The sequence below is a fragment of the Rattus rattus genome, chromosome 6 (genome assembly GCF_011064425.1).
Source record: "Rattus rattus isolate New Zealand chromosome 6, Rrattus_CSIRO_v1, whole genome shotgun sequence".
NCBI lineage: Eukaryota > Metazoa > Chordata > Mammalia > Rodentia > Muridae > Rattus > Rattus rattus.
In genome coordinates, this window is record NC_046159.1 from 115,713,443 (window position 1) to 115,730,058 (window position 16,616).

The following is a 16,616-nucleotide window of genomic DNA, read 5'->3' on the forward strand; positions in this document are numbered from 1 at the left end:
GGAGCACGGTAGAGGAAAGAGCCACCAGGTTAATAGCAGCAGGAAGCAGAGAGTGTGCAGGGCCTGGGCAGGTCCGTCTTTGTAGGAATGCCTCTTCAGAATTGCTTACTGTAATTGCGCTCACACCCCAACAATGTCAATGTTGCTATTACCTCAAGGAATTATTCTAGGGATTATGCTAGGTTCCTACAAATCCAGCTGCCTTTCCTTCCAACAGAGCCACCATTCAGGCACAAAAATGTCAACATGTGAACCTTTTGGGAGGCTCCTACTCAATTTCCAAACTACAAAAGCACACTAATTTGAGTTCATTTAATCACATATGAATGATTTTGTTTGAAAATATTTGAAAACTAAAAAGTTTGCTCAGCATATGCTTTAAAGTTTAAAATGATTCTATAGATGTATTATTAAATTTTAAAGAAAAAATGTTTATAATAAAATATTGAAATTCTGTCATTCTTTCTTATTATTAGTTTTAAAATGTGATTAATTCATGCTTGGCATTGTTATCAGGGCCAGGAATGTGTGGCTAAATAGTCTTAGGCCCTAGAGGAGAACTGTAACTATTAATCTAAACGTACATAGTATTAAACCAACTCCAGATGACTTATTGTTATCGTTGTGGATTAGTGCACTGTTCAGTCCTCATCAAAGAAACTTCTTTTTTAGTAGATGGTATTTAATACAGGGACTCATATCTGAGAAGATGCAAAGAATAAGATATTGCAGAACACCAAGCCCTAAACAGGACATCTATATCATGCCTGGTCCTCTCAATGCTCACGGGTCATTGGGGGATGAGGAGACAGAAAGACTATCAGAGCTATGGATGGTAGACATTAAGGAAACAGTTTTGTGGATACAACAAAGCAGCTGCAGATGTTAATTCATCACAGTTGAGACAAAAGGCACAAGACCTCCGAAACCTTGGGCCACACAAAATACTAGCATATATAGGGGGGTGGGTGGGCACAAAATCCCACCTCCCAAGAAGCTATGGGAAATTGACAGCCCCTGGGAGAGGAAGAACAGAGCCTAGAAGCTTCCAGGACTACACCTATGAGAGCAGACAGATGCAATAAGCCTCTGGGATAACAATCCCTACAGAAGAATAAAGGTTACTTTCCCATTTGGTGCTCAACATGGTTGGAGGAAACACCCAACATGGTTGGAGAAGAAGAAAACTCACCAACATAGCAGAAAGCAGAGGACATTGGGAAGAAAGCCACAGAGGAGAAATTTGCGTGGGATATCTCTAGAGGAAATATTGGTTCCTTTGAGACAACAATTATTACAGGAGAATAAAGAATACTTCAATATCTGGCGCCCAATGTGGGACAACCCCTGTAATTCTCTTTTTTGGGGGAGAGGGCGGTCTTTGCCATTTTAGTTCTCAAATAACTACAGGGTGTTTCTGTCTACCCTAGCCTGTTCTATCTCCCAAATAAAAGAAAGAGAGTCTTGGCAGATTTATTGACAAGCTGCAATCCTAAGCTATTCTAACCCTCTAGGACTATCTACTTCCCATGGTGTGGTTTTTCTACCTGCACCTGCATCTCCTCCTGGCTTGCTCTACTCCAAGTTGTGTCCTCCTGGAGAATCCCTTGGCAACCTGTTCATCAATACTTCTCCTGAATGCTCTGCCTCACAGCCACCTCTCATTATCCATCCCCATTTGGGACCTTCTCCCTGGGAATCAGAAATCCTGCCTCTCTGCCTAGCCACATCTGATCAGCTCTTTATTAGTCAACCACAGATAATTTGGGAGCATTCTTTATACAACAGTGATACACAAGATGGTTCAGTGATCATAATAACCTGGGCAGAGCAATCAGCATCTGATTACACAGTGGACAAGACCAACCCCCAACAGAGGCGTCTGTTTCCTTTAAGGGTGTGGATACTGGTGTGTTGTCTGCTTTCCAGAAAAGGCTACACCTCTGAAAGCATTATAGTTTCACAAGGTGTACTTGATGTTTTGGTTTGGTTTGGTTTTGAGACACAAAATTGGGTAGGTAGTTGTCTCCATTACAGTTTCTATTACTGTAAGAAACCTTATCATGTCTGGGGGACTGGGGAGAAGGTAGAAATTATGGTAACATTTGAACCTGGGCTGAAAAAAGCCTCCATACTCAGAGCCCAGTGGGTTGTGTAGTGAGAGGCAAGCTAGTAAACTGCATTCCTCCATGGCTGCTGATTCTCTGCCTGCCTCCAGACTTTTGCATCTAGTTTGTTCCCTGCCTTCCCTCTGTGATGGGATGGGACCCAAGAGTTACAAGGTGAAACAAACCCTTTCTTTTCCAAGTTGCTTTTGGTGATGGTGTTTTATAATAGCAATAAAAACCCTACCCTAAGACAGTAGGGAAAGAGAAATGGATATGTAAAGAATGGGAGATGTCGAGATACATTGTATCAATAATCTCAAAAAAAAAAACTAATAAAATGAGGAAAATACATAATCAAACAAAATGACCTCTATTAAAAATTTATATAGGTAAGTTTTGGTTTAAAGGAATTAGTAGAATATGTGTAATTAGCTTTCATCGTAACAGTTTTCAAACAAAGTCTGTTTTAATTATAGGGATTTTTGAAATCCCTATTATTATTATTACTTAAAATCCTTATTATTATTAATAATCCATTTTTTAATTTATTTTTTAATTTATTTATGCACTTTATATCCAGGTGCCAGCCCCACCTCCCTCCTCTCCACCCTGTCCCATGCTCACATATCCTTCCGCACATAAGCCCCTCCCCTTCTCCTCAGCAAAGGAGAAGCCCCCCTCCCATCCTCCCCACGGGTACCAACCTTGCTCTAGAACCATCCTCTGCCACTGAGACAGGACAAACCCATTTAGGGGAAGGGCATCCAAAGACAGGCAACAGAACGAGAGACAATCTGTGCTCTAACTGGTAAGAGATCCATATGAAGACTAAGATGCGCATCTGCAACAAATGTGCGGGGCCTAGGTCCAGCCCATGGATGCTCTTTCGATAGTGATTTACTCTCCGAGAGCCCTCTGCCCCCACTCCGGGCCCGTGTTAGTTGCCTCTGTAGGTCTTCTTGTGTCTCTCTCTGACCTCTCTGGCTCCTTCAGTCCTTAACCCCATTCTTCCAAAAGTCTCCCCAAGCTATAACTCATATTTGACTGTGGGTCTCTGCATCTGTTTCCATCAGCTGCTAGATGAAGCCTCTCAGTTAAAAAAAAATGGTAGGCTCCTGTCTGAAAGCATGGCAGAGTATCTAATAGTGCAAGGGGTTGGCGCTCTCCCGTGGCGTGGGTCTCAAGTTGGACCAGTCATGGGTTGGCGATTACTTCAATATGTGCTCCGGCTTTATCCCTGTATATCCAATAGGCAGGACATATGTTGGACTGAAGGTTGTGCTGTGCGGGTGAGCCGGTGTCCCCTCCCTCCACTGGACGTTCTGCTTGGCTGTAAGAGGTAGCCACTTCAGTCTCTATATTGCCAGCTTCTCGTAGTCTCAGGTAGAGGCACCCCCATATAATTCAAGGAGCCTCTCCCATTCCGGGTCTTAGGCTCATCTCAAAGATGTCCACACCGCTCCCCAATTTCTGTTCTCCCTCCCAACCATGTCTCCACCACCCCCCACTATCACCACACCTGATCCTCACCCCACCCCATTTCCCACTCAGTTTCTTGCCTCTTTGCACCCCCTCTTTCTATTTTATAGCCTCTTCTGTGTGAAATCTAAGCATCCTCCCTTGGGACCTCCCTATTCCTTGGCTTCTTTGGCTCTGTGGATTCTAGCATGGCTATACCTGTACTTTGTGGATCATATACACTTGCCATGCATGTCTTTCTGGTCTGGGTTACCGTGCTCAGGATGATATTTTCTATTTCCATCCATTTGCCTGCACATTTCAGGATGTCGGTGTTTCTAATGGCTGAGTAGTGTTTCATTAAGTAAATGTACCACATTTTCTTTATCCATTCCTTGTTGTGGGGGCACCTAGGGTGTTTATACTTTCTGGCTATTACACATAAAGATGCTAGGAACTTAGTTGAGCAAGTGTCCTTGTGGCAGGGTTGAGCACCTTTTAGGTAAAACCCAAGGACATATAGCTGGGTCTCGAGGTAAATCTCTTCACATTTTTTCTGAGAGACCAACAAATTGATTCCAAAAGTGGTTATACAAGTTTGCACTTCTCATGGAGAAGTATTCTTGCTCCACAAGCATGTGCTGTCACTTGAGTTGTTTTTTGTTTTCTTAGCCATTCTGACAGCTGCAAGATGGAATCTCAGAGTTGTTTTTATTTGCATTTTCCTGGTGACTAAGGATGTTGAATGTTTTTATAAGTGTTTCTTTGCCATTAGTCATTCCACTGTTGACAAGTCTCTGTTCAGTTCTGTACCCCATTTTTCAATTGAGTTTGTTTGGTTTCTTGGTTCTGAATTTCTTTAATTCCTAGTAATTTGGGATATTAGCCTTCTTTAGAACGTGGGGTTAGTAGGGATTATTTTCTCCATTTTATAGGCAGCTGTTTTGTGCTATTTAATGGTGTCTTTTGTATTACAGACGCTTTTAAGTTTCATGAGGTCCCATTTATAAATTGGTGACCTTAGTGCCTGAGCGATTCATGTTCTGTTCAGGAAGTTGCCTGTGCCAATGGGTTCAAGGTAGTTCCTCACTTTCTCTTTGATTCAATTAAGTGTGTCCCTATGTTGAGGTCTTTGGCCCATTTTGGAATTGAGTTTTGTGCAGGGTAAATATGGATCTATTTGCATTTTCCTACATTCAGACATCCAGTTAGGTCAGCACCATTTCATGTGGACTTTTTTCCTTCAGCTTGTTTGTATTGTCAATTACATGAATAGATTTTCATATATCGATCCATCCCGGCACCCCTGGGATGAAGCCTACTATCATGCTAGATAATGTCTTCAATGTGTTCTTGGAATTTGTTTGCAAATATTTTATTGAGTTTTCTTGCATCAATGATTACAACAGAAATTAGTCTGAAATTGCCTTTCTTTGTTGATTTGTGTGTGTGTGGGGGGGGGTGGGTGTTTTAGATAACAGGGTGCCTGTAGCCTTATAGAATGAGTTTGACAATGTTCACTCTGTATTTTTGTGGAGTAGTTTGAAGAGTATGGGTATTAGCTCTTCTTTAAAAGTCTGGTATAATTTTGTTCTAAAACCATGTGGCTCTAGACATATTTTTTTTTTGGATGGGGGACTTTTAAGACTGCGTCTGTCTCCTTAGGGGTCATAGGACTGTTTGAATTGTTTAACAGATCTTTATTTAACTTTTTGTAAGTGTTCTCTATCAAGAAAATTATCCCATTTTGCTTAGATTTTCCAATTTTGTGGAGTATTGGGTCTTGAGTTAAGACTCAATGATTCTTTGGATGTCCTCGGTGTCTATTGTTAGGCCCCCATTTGGGTACATTCTGCCTTTTACTTAGTTTCACTAAAGTCTCGTCCATCTTGTTGATTTTCTCAAAGAATCAGGTCTCGGTTTCATTAATTCTTTCTACTGTTCCATTTTTCTCAGTTTTTAATTGGATATTTTTTGTTTACATTTCAAATGTTATCCCTGTTCCTGGTTTCCCGTCCATAAACCCCCTAACCCACCTCCCCTCCCTCTTCTTCTACCCACCCTGACATTCCCTTATACTGGGGGGCGGAGATCATTCTTGGGTGTGTTTGCTTCTTTTTGTTTTAGAGTTTTTGGATATGCTTTTAAGTCGCTCTAAGTTTGAGATCTCTGCAATTTTTTTTTTTTATGAAGGCGTTTAATAGCATGAACTTTCCTCTTAAGACTGCTTTTATTGTGTGCCATATGTTTGGGTATGTTGTACCTTCATTCTCATTAAATTTTAGGAAGTCTTTAATTCTTTTGTTATTGTTTCCCTGACCCAGTCACCACTGAGTTGAAAGTTGTTCAGTTTCCACGAGTTGGTAGACTTTCTGTTATTTCTGTTGTTGAAATCCAGCTTCAGTCCATGGTGATCTAAGAATATATAAGGCACTGTTTCTATTTTCCTTTATATGTTGAGGCTTGCCTTGTGACCGACTATATGATCAGTTTTGGAGAATGTTACATGCTGAAAAAAAGATGTGTTCTTTTTCGCCTGGGTGAAATGTTCCATAGATATCTGTTAGGTCCATTTGACTCTTAACCTCTGCTACTTTTATTACTTTTCTGTTTAGTTCTGCCTCAAAGACCTGTTTATTAGAGTGCAGTGATGACATCTCCCAGCATTAATATGTGGGTTTGGTGTGTAAGTTAGGCTTTTAGTAATGTTTCGTTTACAGATGTGAGTATCCTTTCGTTTGAGACAGAAATGTTCAGAATTCATCTTGGTAGATATTTTCTTTGATGAATTTGAAGTAGTTTTCTCATCTCTTTTGATTACGTTTGGTTGAAAGTCTATTTTATCAGATATCAGAATGACTGCTCAGCTTGCTTTGGAGGTTGGTTTCCTTGAAACCCTTTGACCAGCCCTTTACTCCGGGGCGATGGACATTTTTGTTGCTGATGTGTTTTTCTTGTATGTAGCAGAATGATGGATCCTGTTTTCACATCCATTTTGTTAGCCTGTGGCTTTTTATTGAAGAATTGAGTCCATTTATGTTGAGAGGTATGAATGACCAATGATTGTTGATTCGTATTACTTTGATATTGGTGGTGATAGTTTCTCTCTCTCTCTCTCTCTCTCTCTCTCTCTCTCTCTCTCTCTCTCTCTCTCTCTGTGTGTGCATGTGTGTGTGTGTGTGTGTGTGTGTGTGTGTGTGTGTGTGTGTGTGTGTCTCTTTCTTTTCATTTTCTTGTGAAAATTTTCTTTTTTGCTAGGTTTTCTTGGTTGTAGTTAGTCTCCTTGGCTTGACTTTTCCTTCTACTATATTACTTAGATCTGGGTTCATGGATAGGTATTGATTTGGTTTTGTCATGGAATATCTTGTTTCTCTATCTATGGTGATTGACTGTTTTGCAGAATATAGACATCTAGGATAACATTGGTGGTTTCTTAGAGTTTGCAAGACATTTACCCAGGCCCTTCTAGCTTTTAAGGTCTGTGTTGAGAAGTCAGGTATAATTCTGATAGGTTTGCTTTTATATATTATTTGGCCTTTAACCCTTGTGGCTTTTAATAGTTTTTCTTTGTTCTGTAGTTTGAGTGTTTTGGTTATTATGTGCTGTGAAGATTTTCTTTTCTTGTTTAACCTATTTGGTACTCTGTAAGCTTCATGTATGTTTATAGGCATCTTTTTCTTTCAGTTGGGGAAATTTTCTTCTATGATTTTGTTGAAAATATTTTCTTGGCCTTCTTGCTTGTAATTTTCTCTTTCTATTCTTATTACTTTTAGGTTTGATCTTTTTGTAGTTTCCCAGATTTCTTGGATACTTTCTGTCAGAGACCTTTAGATTTAACATTTTCTTTGACCAGTGTATCAATGTCTTCAACCGTATATTTTACACCTGAGATTCTCTCTTCCATCTCTTGTATCCTGTTGCTGATATTTATATCTGCACTTTTTGTTCTCTTCCCTAGGTTTTCCGTCTCAAGGATCCCCCCCCCCCGGCCCTGTTTATTGCATTCTCCTGTACTTCTTCAAGAGATTTCTTCTTTAAATTCCTCTCTCATCTTTTTTAAGATCGGATTTTCTCATGTTTCTGTTGTGTTAGGACATCCGTGCCTTGCTGTAGTAGAATAGCTAAGCTTTAGTGGTGCCATGTTTCCCTAGCTCTTATTGATTGTGATTTATAAGCTGGCCTTTAACCATCTGGTTGTCCCTGATGTTTGCTGGATGTTCCTGATGTTGGCAGGACTCCTCAGGTTGGCAGGCAGAGCCATGAGCTTAACAGTGGAGTTCAGGGGACAGCCTGTTTCTCGCCTCTGCTGGCTGGGTCTCAGGTGGAACTGAATGTTCCTGGGACCCACAGACTTCTTTGGGAAAGCAGGCAAAGCTTTGACCCTGATGGTGGAGGTCAGGGAACAGTACGCTGCTTATCCCTGTTGTCTGTTCCTAGTCAGACCCTGTGGGCAGGGGATTGGAGGGAGAGGGATCTTACCTGGCAGTTCCTTGGGCCTCCATAGGGCCATGGGCCAGTTGACGTAGGAAAGTAAGCAACTCATCTCTCAGCCAACCAGCTTTATTAGGATAACCAATTTTACTTGCAAGTAGCTTAACATCTGATCTTTTTAAGAGTGTCGTCTTTGTCTTTTCTGTTTTCTAGTATATGTGCTAAAATAATTGATGTAATGTGTAAGGCATCTGCAACAGGCCCGTTTATAACATTAAAACTGGGAACAAACACAAGATTTATTCTCAGAAAATTGGTTGAATAAATCGTGATAGAGCCTGATGAATAAAAACATCTTAATGCTATTTTAACATCTTATTAATAAGATGATAATAAAAATTACGTGATTATATTTACTGGATAAATATGTTCAATATATTAATATTACATTAAAAAAGCAAGATACAGAACAGCCCCATCCATCTTCCAGTGAAATTTGATTATTCCACCACTTTTCCTTAATCTTTGGCTTAAGAATATCGGTGTCATAGAAAATTTTAATGCACTTGGGATTTCCTCGATAGCTAAAAACTACTTAACTTTTTTATATTCCAATAACTTTCCCTCCTTAAATGCCATTTTTCTTATAGATTTATATAAAACTTCCTTATAATTACTCATGCTCATCAAGGATCCTATGCTAGACTGCTTCTGTGGCTTCGACAAAATACCTGAAAAAAGTTTTAAAAACAGGAATAGATTAAATTTGGCCAATGATTTCAGAAGGTCCAGTTCATAGCCACACTGCTGTGTGGCTGTGTTGGTGGAGCAAAGTCTCACGGCAGCAGGGACACAGGCAACAGAGCTGTCCAGCTCATGGCAGCTGGTAGGCAGAGAGGATCTGAGATGAACATCTCCAGTGACCTACCTCCTCCCACCAGGTCCTAAATCTTAGGAGCCAACACAGTGTGGACTTTCAATAGGTCCAACTCAAAGAAATTAGAGCTCTTATGACCCAACCACTTCTGAATAAAGCCAGCAACGGGAGACCCACTCCCCAAAGCGAACATTCTGGGAAGGCTTCGTATCCAAAGCACAACAGATGGTATGTTTAAAAATAACTATATTTAACATCATATAAAAGCATTGTGTTTATCATTATTTGTAAATACATTATGCGCCTCATTGTTTAATTTCTGCTCATAATTTTTAGATCAACACTTCTCGTGTTGAACGTAATTCCAATTTTTTAGAGGTTATTACATTACTCAGTCACAGTGTTGATGGACGTTATTTGTATTAGTGAAGTCATAAATGTGAGTGTATTTTTCCACTTTGTCAGGTTTTGTAAATGTTACTTTTTTTTAACATATCCACATTCCCAGTGGCTTTAAGTGGCTTTATATTATTCAGGGCTACCATATGTCAGTGAGTAATCAATAGGCACAGATATAGGACAGGGAAATGCATTTATTTATTATGCAAGAAGAGTACTTGTGCGATAGCAGATATGTAGAAGGAGGGCACAGTTTCATGTTCGGAGGTGGAGGAGGAGAAGAAATGGCACGAGTCTTTTGGACCCTCAAAGCCCGCCTCCTGTGACATCCTTCTTCTATGTAGACCACGCCTTATGACCCTTCCCAACATTTCCACCGACTGGGGCCCACGTATTCAAATGTACGAGTCTGTACAGATGACTCTCCTTCAAACGGCCACGCCCACAGTGGGTCTTCTGCAAGAGAAACTGTCCTCTTCACCTATGAGCCGTTTCTCCAACCTACAGACACATTTAGCCTTTCAACCAAATGAGGTTAAGACGTGAATTTTAAACTTCCTGTTCACATCATGACTAAATTCCCGACAGCTGGAAATTGTAAAGAAAACCACTAATGGAGGACGGTCATCAAAATGAGGAAGTTCATAATAAAAATGACTGACCTGCCAGCCTAGCATTTTTAGACTAGACGTTTAAAAAGGCATAAATAGAAGTTAAGTAGAAAAGATGGATAGAGTGATGTCATGTGATTCTGAAGTGGTTACAGACCTAGGATATTAACTGCACGTACCTTTAAATATCGAGCCTTTTTTCCTTACTTTCATCTTAGCACATCGTAAATTAATTCTTTTATTTTTTACAATTGCAGACATGCACAATGCACTGTGAACCTATTCACTCCTATAACCCTCTCTTCTACTTTTACAGACACCCAACCCTTTTCTCGCCAGCTCATACACTTCCATGTTCTTTTTTTTTTTTTAATGTAATTCCTTTGGCTCTAGCCACACCTATAGTGTGTTCATGATGCCATTATACATGCCATATCCAAGAAACAGCACTGAAAGGCATCCCTTTGCTTCCTCCAGCTCTTAGGATATCCCCATCCTTGCTTAAGTGGTGTTCACTGGGAATGATAGAGAAGTACCCTTGACGGCTGTCAGCCGTCACTTATTCTCATTACTTAAGTCTCGGCATTGAACCTCTCCACATTGCAAAAACAAAATTCTGACCAAGTCTGAGAGCAACACTAGTTTAAGGTTAGAAACTGAAATATTTAGAAGTCTGGCTGGCGCTTCGTTTCTTGATAATGAATTTATTACATACTTATAACATAAATTTGAATTAAGAAATGTAAGTGGTTCCGAGGTGACTGTTTTACTGCTCATGCTTTTTGAACACACCTCAGACACAGAGGTTAGCAACTTGGAGGACCTTTCAGATTCCAGGTACAATTAGTTCTGTAGCTATTTAGAGGTAGTCAGAAATAGCCAGCTCTTAAGATTGAAGGGCAGGATAGTGAGGACTATATGTTAAAACATACAGTCATCAAACTTTTTCATCATCTGTAATCTAATAGCTTATAAATTCCAAGATAATAGAGGTTTTGCTTGTTGAAACTGTATTTATTATCACTTGGTACATATTGGTACTTTGCATTAATTTGCATGAATTAAAGGATAAACATTTGCTTTTGAATCTTTTTTTTTTGATTTTTCACATTTTACATGGTTTTATATTATCTGCATAATCATCATTACTTGGGAACAAATTGTCCCATCATATACCCATGTCTTACAGGCCACTTTAAGTATGCATACATTGTACTCAAATCTTTGCTGTTATATGTGATGCTATATCAGCTTTAATACTTAAAATTATTTGGTTGTAGAAATATGGGATGAGAAAGCAAGTGCATGTATCTCGACCCCAGATAGAAATTCTTGTATACTTTATTTAATAGCCAATGCATAATTAATGTTAGTTATTTCCATTGGCATATGAACTGTCCTGTGCTTTCATAGTCAGGGATCCCTGCTGTCTCTGTACAGGTGCTTTGCAGATATTTTATTCATCTGAAGCTTTACATTGGAATCTGAATGCTCATAAGTAATGTATCCATGCTAGTGAAAAGGGCAACGTATTTTGAGTCAAGCAAATTGACAGTAAGTGTAATAATGCATTCTCTTGTCACTTAATCCTGAAAACTTAGTAGGAAGATAATAATTGATGTTAATTGCTGAAAGTGTTGAAACATGATGTTAAATAGGAAATAGGAAAATGCATTGGTGAACCTTAAACACAGAGTTATTACCTTCTTGACTCTTCCTATGCATTTTTGAATGGGATGTAGGAGACTTGGGGATTTAATTCATTCATCCTTCTGGAATCATAAGTATTTTGTTACTGTACATGTGTTCTTTTCTTTTTTAAATCTTTTATATCGTATGTTACGTGTATGACCATTTTGCATACACATACATCTGTATACTATGGCAGTTCCTGGTACCTGCAGAGGCCAGAAGAAGTCATCAGGTCATCTGGAATTGGAGTTATAGATAGCTGTGAGCTGCAGTGAGGGTGCTGAGAATCGAACCTGGGTCCTCTGGAAAAGCAACCAGTGCTGTTAGCTGAGATGCCATCTGTCTAGTCTCTTGTTTTTATTTTTCACTGGAAAATTTGTCAGGATGTTATCAACCTATTTGGTGAGGTGTCAGAATTAAGATGCACAATAGAATTTTACCATACTATATATACTCCTCGTTCAATTTACACATTGTTAGTAGCTTTATTTATTTTTTTTTTGTTTAGTATGAAGGAGGAGGCTATATGTCATAGCACATATGTTAAGGTCAGGGGACAGCTCTCGGGAATTGGTTCTCTCCTCACACCATAACGTGAGTTCTAGGATTTAACTCAGAAACTCAGGCTTGTGTGACAGCGCTTTGACAGGCTGAGCCATCGTACTGACCTTAAAACTGCATGTGTTTTGTCATCAGTCCCTTATCATCAGGACTCCTGGTATCTGTGCTTCTCAGCTCCTTCCAGACTGAAAACACACTAATTTTCCCTTCCTCATTTCACAGAATGGCCTTCTTATTCCCTGTCGGTGACTCAACAGTCACTTGTGTAGATTGCTTTTTTACAGGACCCGTAGGAACTTGTAATATAATGACTTACTGCCTACCACACCCTACTTTAATCACCATACTTACTGGTCTGTGGTACAGATCACTCTCACCAGGTTCTATGTTCTACGTTAATAACTCCTCTGTACATATTGTAACACATTTTTGTGTTCAAATGAATCATTGCTTATACTGAAAAGTATTCACTGGGCACCTTGTCTGACTCCCCTAAGAGTCACCATTCCTAGCTAAGCGTTATTTCTCTAGTTATAATATTTGAAATATAATCATGGCATTGAGATGATATGCTCAGATATATGTATGTACATATACGTCTATGTGTGTGTTTGTGTTTATGACTTAATATAGTGGATACTTTTTTTACCTATTCACTTTACTGCCCCCTTCCAGGCACCCCCTCCCACACTCCTTTCCCCATCCTCCCTACCCTTCTCCTCTGAGTGGGTGGGGACCCCTTGGGTATCTCCCCACATCCTGGCACTTCAAGTCTCTGAGAGGCTAGACACTTCTCCCACTGATGCCAGACAAGGCAGCCCAGCTAGAAGAACATATCCCAGATAACAGTTTTTGTACAAGCAATGGCTTTTGGGATAGCCCCCGTTTCAGTTACTTAGGACCTACATGAAAGCCAAGGTGCACGTCTGCTACAGATGCGTGGGAGGCCTAAGTCCAGCCGATGTTTTGTGGTTGTTGATTCAGACTCTGAGAGCCCCAACGGTCCAGGTTAGTTGGCTGTGTTGGTCACCCTGTGGAGTTCCTATCCCCTTCCGGACATTTTTCCTGTTCTTCCATAAGAATCCCCAAGCTCCATCCACTGTTTGGCTGGGGTGTCTGTATCTGCCTGAGTTGCTGCTGGGTGGAGCCTCTCAGAGCACAAAAAGTTGCTGTCTGTAAGCATAACAGAGTATCATTAATAGGGTAGGGGACTGGTGCTTGCCCATGGGATAGGTCTCAGGTTGGGCCAGTTAATTTGGTTGGCCATTCCCTCAGTCTCTGCTCCTTCCCTTGTGCCTGTAGACAGGATACATTTTGGTTTGGGTGGGTTGGTGTCTCTGTCATTCCACTGGGGTTCTTGCCTCGCTACAGGAGGTAGCCTCTTCATGTGTGGATGTATTTTTGATAAGCAAGCATCATGCAGTAATACTAAAACTAACTCCATGTAACTGATGCACATCTAGGCTTTGTGGCATCATCATCATGCATCATGCACTTGTATGTGTGCACATATATTTATATGTTTCCCTTCTATATATCATGCATTCAATGTTTTATATCTGTGATATATAATATGCATATCTTTCATGTGTCACATATACAAACATGCGTATGATTTATTTGTGCATGTACAAATTTGTAATCGTCTAATTTATTGGTTTACTTGTATGCATCTAACAAGAAGGGGAGATACTCTTATACCTGTTAAAGACAGTCTACCCAAAGTATAGAGCCATAATCACACAGAGCACTATAAAGTTAGCTGGCAGCCCCTCAACTTGTCTGTCTTGTGGTGGCCGTGGCACGGATGTGGGAGAGATACAGGTGGAGAAGTGGCCCCATGGTCATGAGAGAGGGAGAGCTGTCCCTGTCCCTCACCTACTTTAGCAGTTGGGAGAGGGGGCCTTGCTCCTCTCCTGGACAACACAGTGGAGTTGGTGCTGATGGTGTGGGTATGGGTTAGTCGGCTCTGAGGGCATGAGAGTAGGAAAACTGGCTGCAACACTCAATGAGCTACCCAGGGCAGTGCTGGAGAGCTCACCCCAGTGGTGTGGCTGTGGAAAATCTGGCAGGCTAACCAGCTCAGAAACCTCCCAGGCCAAGATCTACCCCAACATCTATCCCATCAGTGAAGTCCTGGATCTTGTGGAGGGGCAGGTCCTACAGATCCAATGCTACAGGATCCCTATGACACGGGGCAGCAAGAGGCTGTCTGAGACGAGTCCAGTGAGGATCCAGTATTGATATTGTAGCAGAAGACAGGTTCCATGAACCAGACCTGTGACTCATTGCAATGAACGTTTGCAAGTAAAGAAGAGCGGGGTGAAAGGGTGCACTGGGGGCCATAATGTGACATACTAAAGTTTCTACAAGCTTTTCGTTTTCTGTTGATAGGGGAGGTAGCAACGGGGAGATGAATGTGACTGGGATGCATGAAGTGATATTCGTGTAGAACCAATAAAATGTTAAAGAGGGGGACAAACAAACTAGGAGAAGCTTCAAGATGAGCGTTAGCTTAGCTTAGGTCTATCTTATCAAGTAAGTTGTAGGGTGTCTTTGGCAATAGGGTCTTATCTGTCTAGTTCTTGGAGGAAACAAAGAGAAAAATAATCTGTATTGTTCAGGGAACTTCTGGGCTTTTCTGACTAACAGTTTACATGGAGGCGCCCATGCCTGACACAAGGAGCAGTATTACAGAGCCACGCAGGTTAGCTCTCCCAGTCACAGTTTTAACTTACATACTTTAATGGGCATCCACAGTGGTTGGCTTCAGTGTGGTGTCCTGTAGCTCTTTCTCTTTGCTTCACCTTCTCTCATCACTCCCTCTGTCCCACAACCCTATTCCTGCTCGACCTCTCAACTCCTACCATTCCTCTCTCCATTCTCACATTGCCTGCCGGTGTTCCAAACTCAAGTTCCGTAACACGCCCACCTCCTAGTGGCTCTTTCCTAGTTTGCTTTCCACGGGTTCTCCCAGTAAAACACAGAAATCTAAATGGGTTTTGCTAGCAGGAGTTTGTTCGTTCAGAAGATGGGTCAATTTTATAGAAGACTATGAGTTGTCTATAAGACGATTAGAAATTTCTGATCCCAGTCCAAGGGAGGCCTTGAAATCGTAACTGTCTGATAAAGAATTAAGGTAGTGTTATAGGAATCTTCTCTAAACTTTCCAATCAGACTGTACAGCCAAATTCAAGACTCGCTCTTCTACACAGTACACTGAGAATCCCTTTCCTCTTATTTTGGTTCTCGTGCTATTTTATTCTTTTTCTTTTGCCTTTGCTCTGCCACAGATCAACTTAGTTCAGTGAAATGGAAAAATAAAAAATAAAAATGAAAGAAAGAACTTGGTGTCCCTTTCTTAGAAGTTTGTAATAGAAATTATACTACCTTTCCACCCTAACTGAACTCTTCTTTCTGGCCTCTGACTTTAGTTCTCAAGAGAACGGGTTTTATAGAGATGTTGACTTCTGCAGTCAATGTGGTAACCTTTGCTTTTGGTCATGTTTTGCAATATTTTCAGGGCTACAGTAGAACACAGACACACGATTTTTTATTCAGTTTTTAACATACTTGTTTTTGAAAGTTAACAAACTTTCTCAATAAGATTTATAAAATAAAATATATTCAGCTCTACGAAAGTGATAAATTGGTTGGTTTTTTTTTACATAAACAAGAAAATTGGCATTGTTTAGTGTTTTATTTTTAACCCAAATCTGGATTTTGCTAACTCTCTTAATTTCTCTCCCTTTCGTGGCATTTCGTTCAATGGTGTTTTGCTCATGCTTTGCCAAGTGTTCGTACCTGTGCTCTCTCAGAATTTCAAGAACTTTTCATAAGGATTTTTTTTTAATACCAGATGTGTGCCAATTGAGTTTGTCAGCAAGCTCAAATGAATTGGTGTATGTTAAAGGCAAGATGTTATTAATTAAAAGATGAGCCAAGAAAGCGTGTTGTTTTGTTACGAGGATTTGAAAAGCCAGATGTCAACAGACTTATTTTCATCCCTAAGAGAATGTATTGGGAAATTAACGACAGATTGTTCAAAATTTTATGAAGAATATTTCATTCTTTCTGAAAGATTCTATAAAAAGCCACGTAAAGAAATAGGCTAAGATAATTGTCCTTCCTTCTCGAAAACTAAAGACAGGCGGTGTTTAGTGAAGACCTTCCAAAGGGAGGAAAAGGAAAGCTGTACATTATTGTGAGAACATTATTGTACATTATTTCTGCCGAGCCATCTCTTACCTAGACACCTGTAGCAGCTTTCCCATTCATAAAAACGCTATTGCCTTGTTCCTGCTAATGAACTAAATAATAGATTTCACTCAGTACATCTATAATGTCTCTTCTTAAGCCGAATTCATATAGCCTTCCGTATTTTGTAGATCAGTATGCTAATTTTTGAGCAGCTGAATAACCATTACAAGCTATAAAGCTTACTGTTATTTTCCTTCTTGGTGGTGCCATCTGTCAGAA

General features: G+C 40.2%; 1 protein-coding gene across 23 annotated transcripts in view; it reads left to right on the top strand.

Annotated features, from left to right (window-relative positions):
* Positions 1 to 16,616, top strand: part of Cadps2 (calcium dependent secretion activator 2) — a 525,569-nt gene that overhangs the window by 261,839 nt on the left and 247,114 nt on the right. The gene's annotated exons all lie outside the window — the stretch shown is intronic.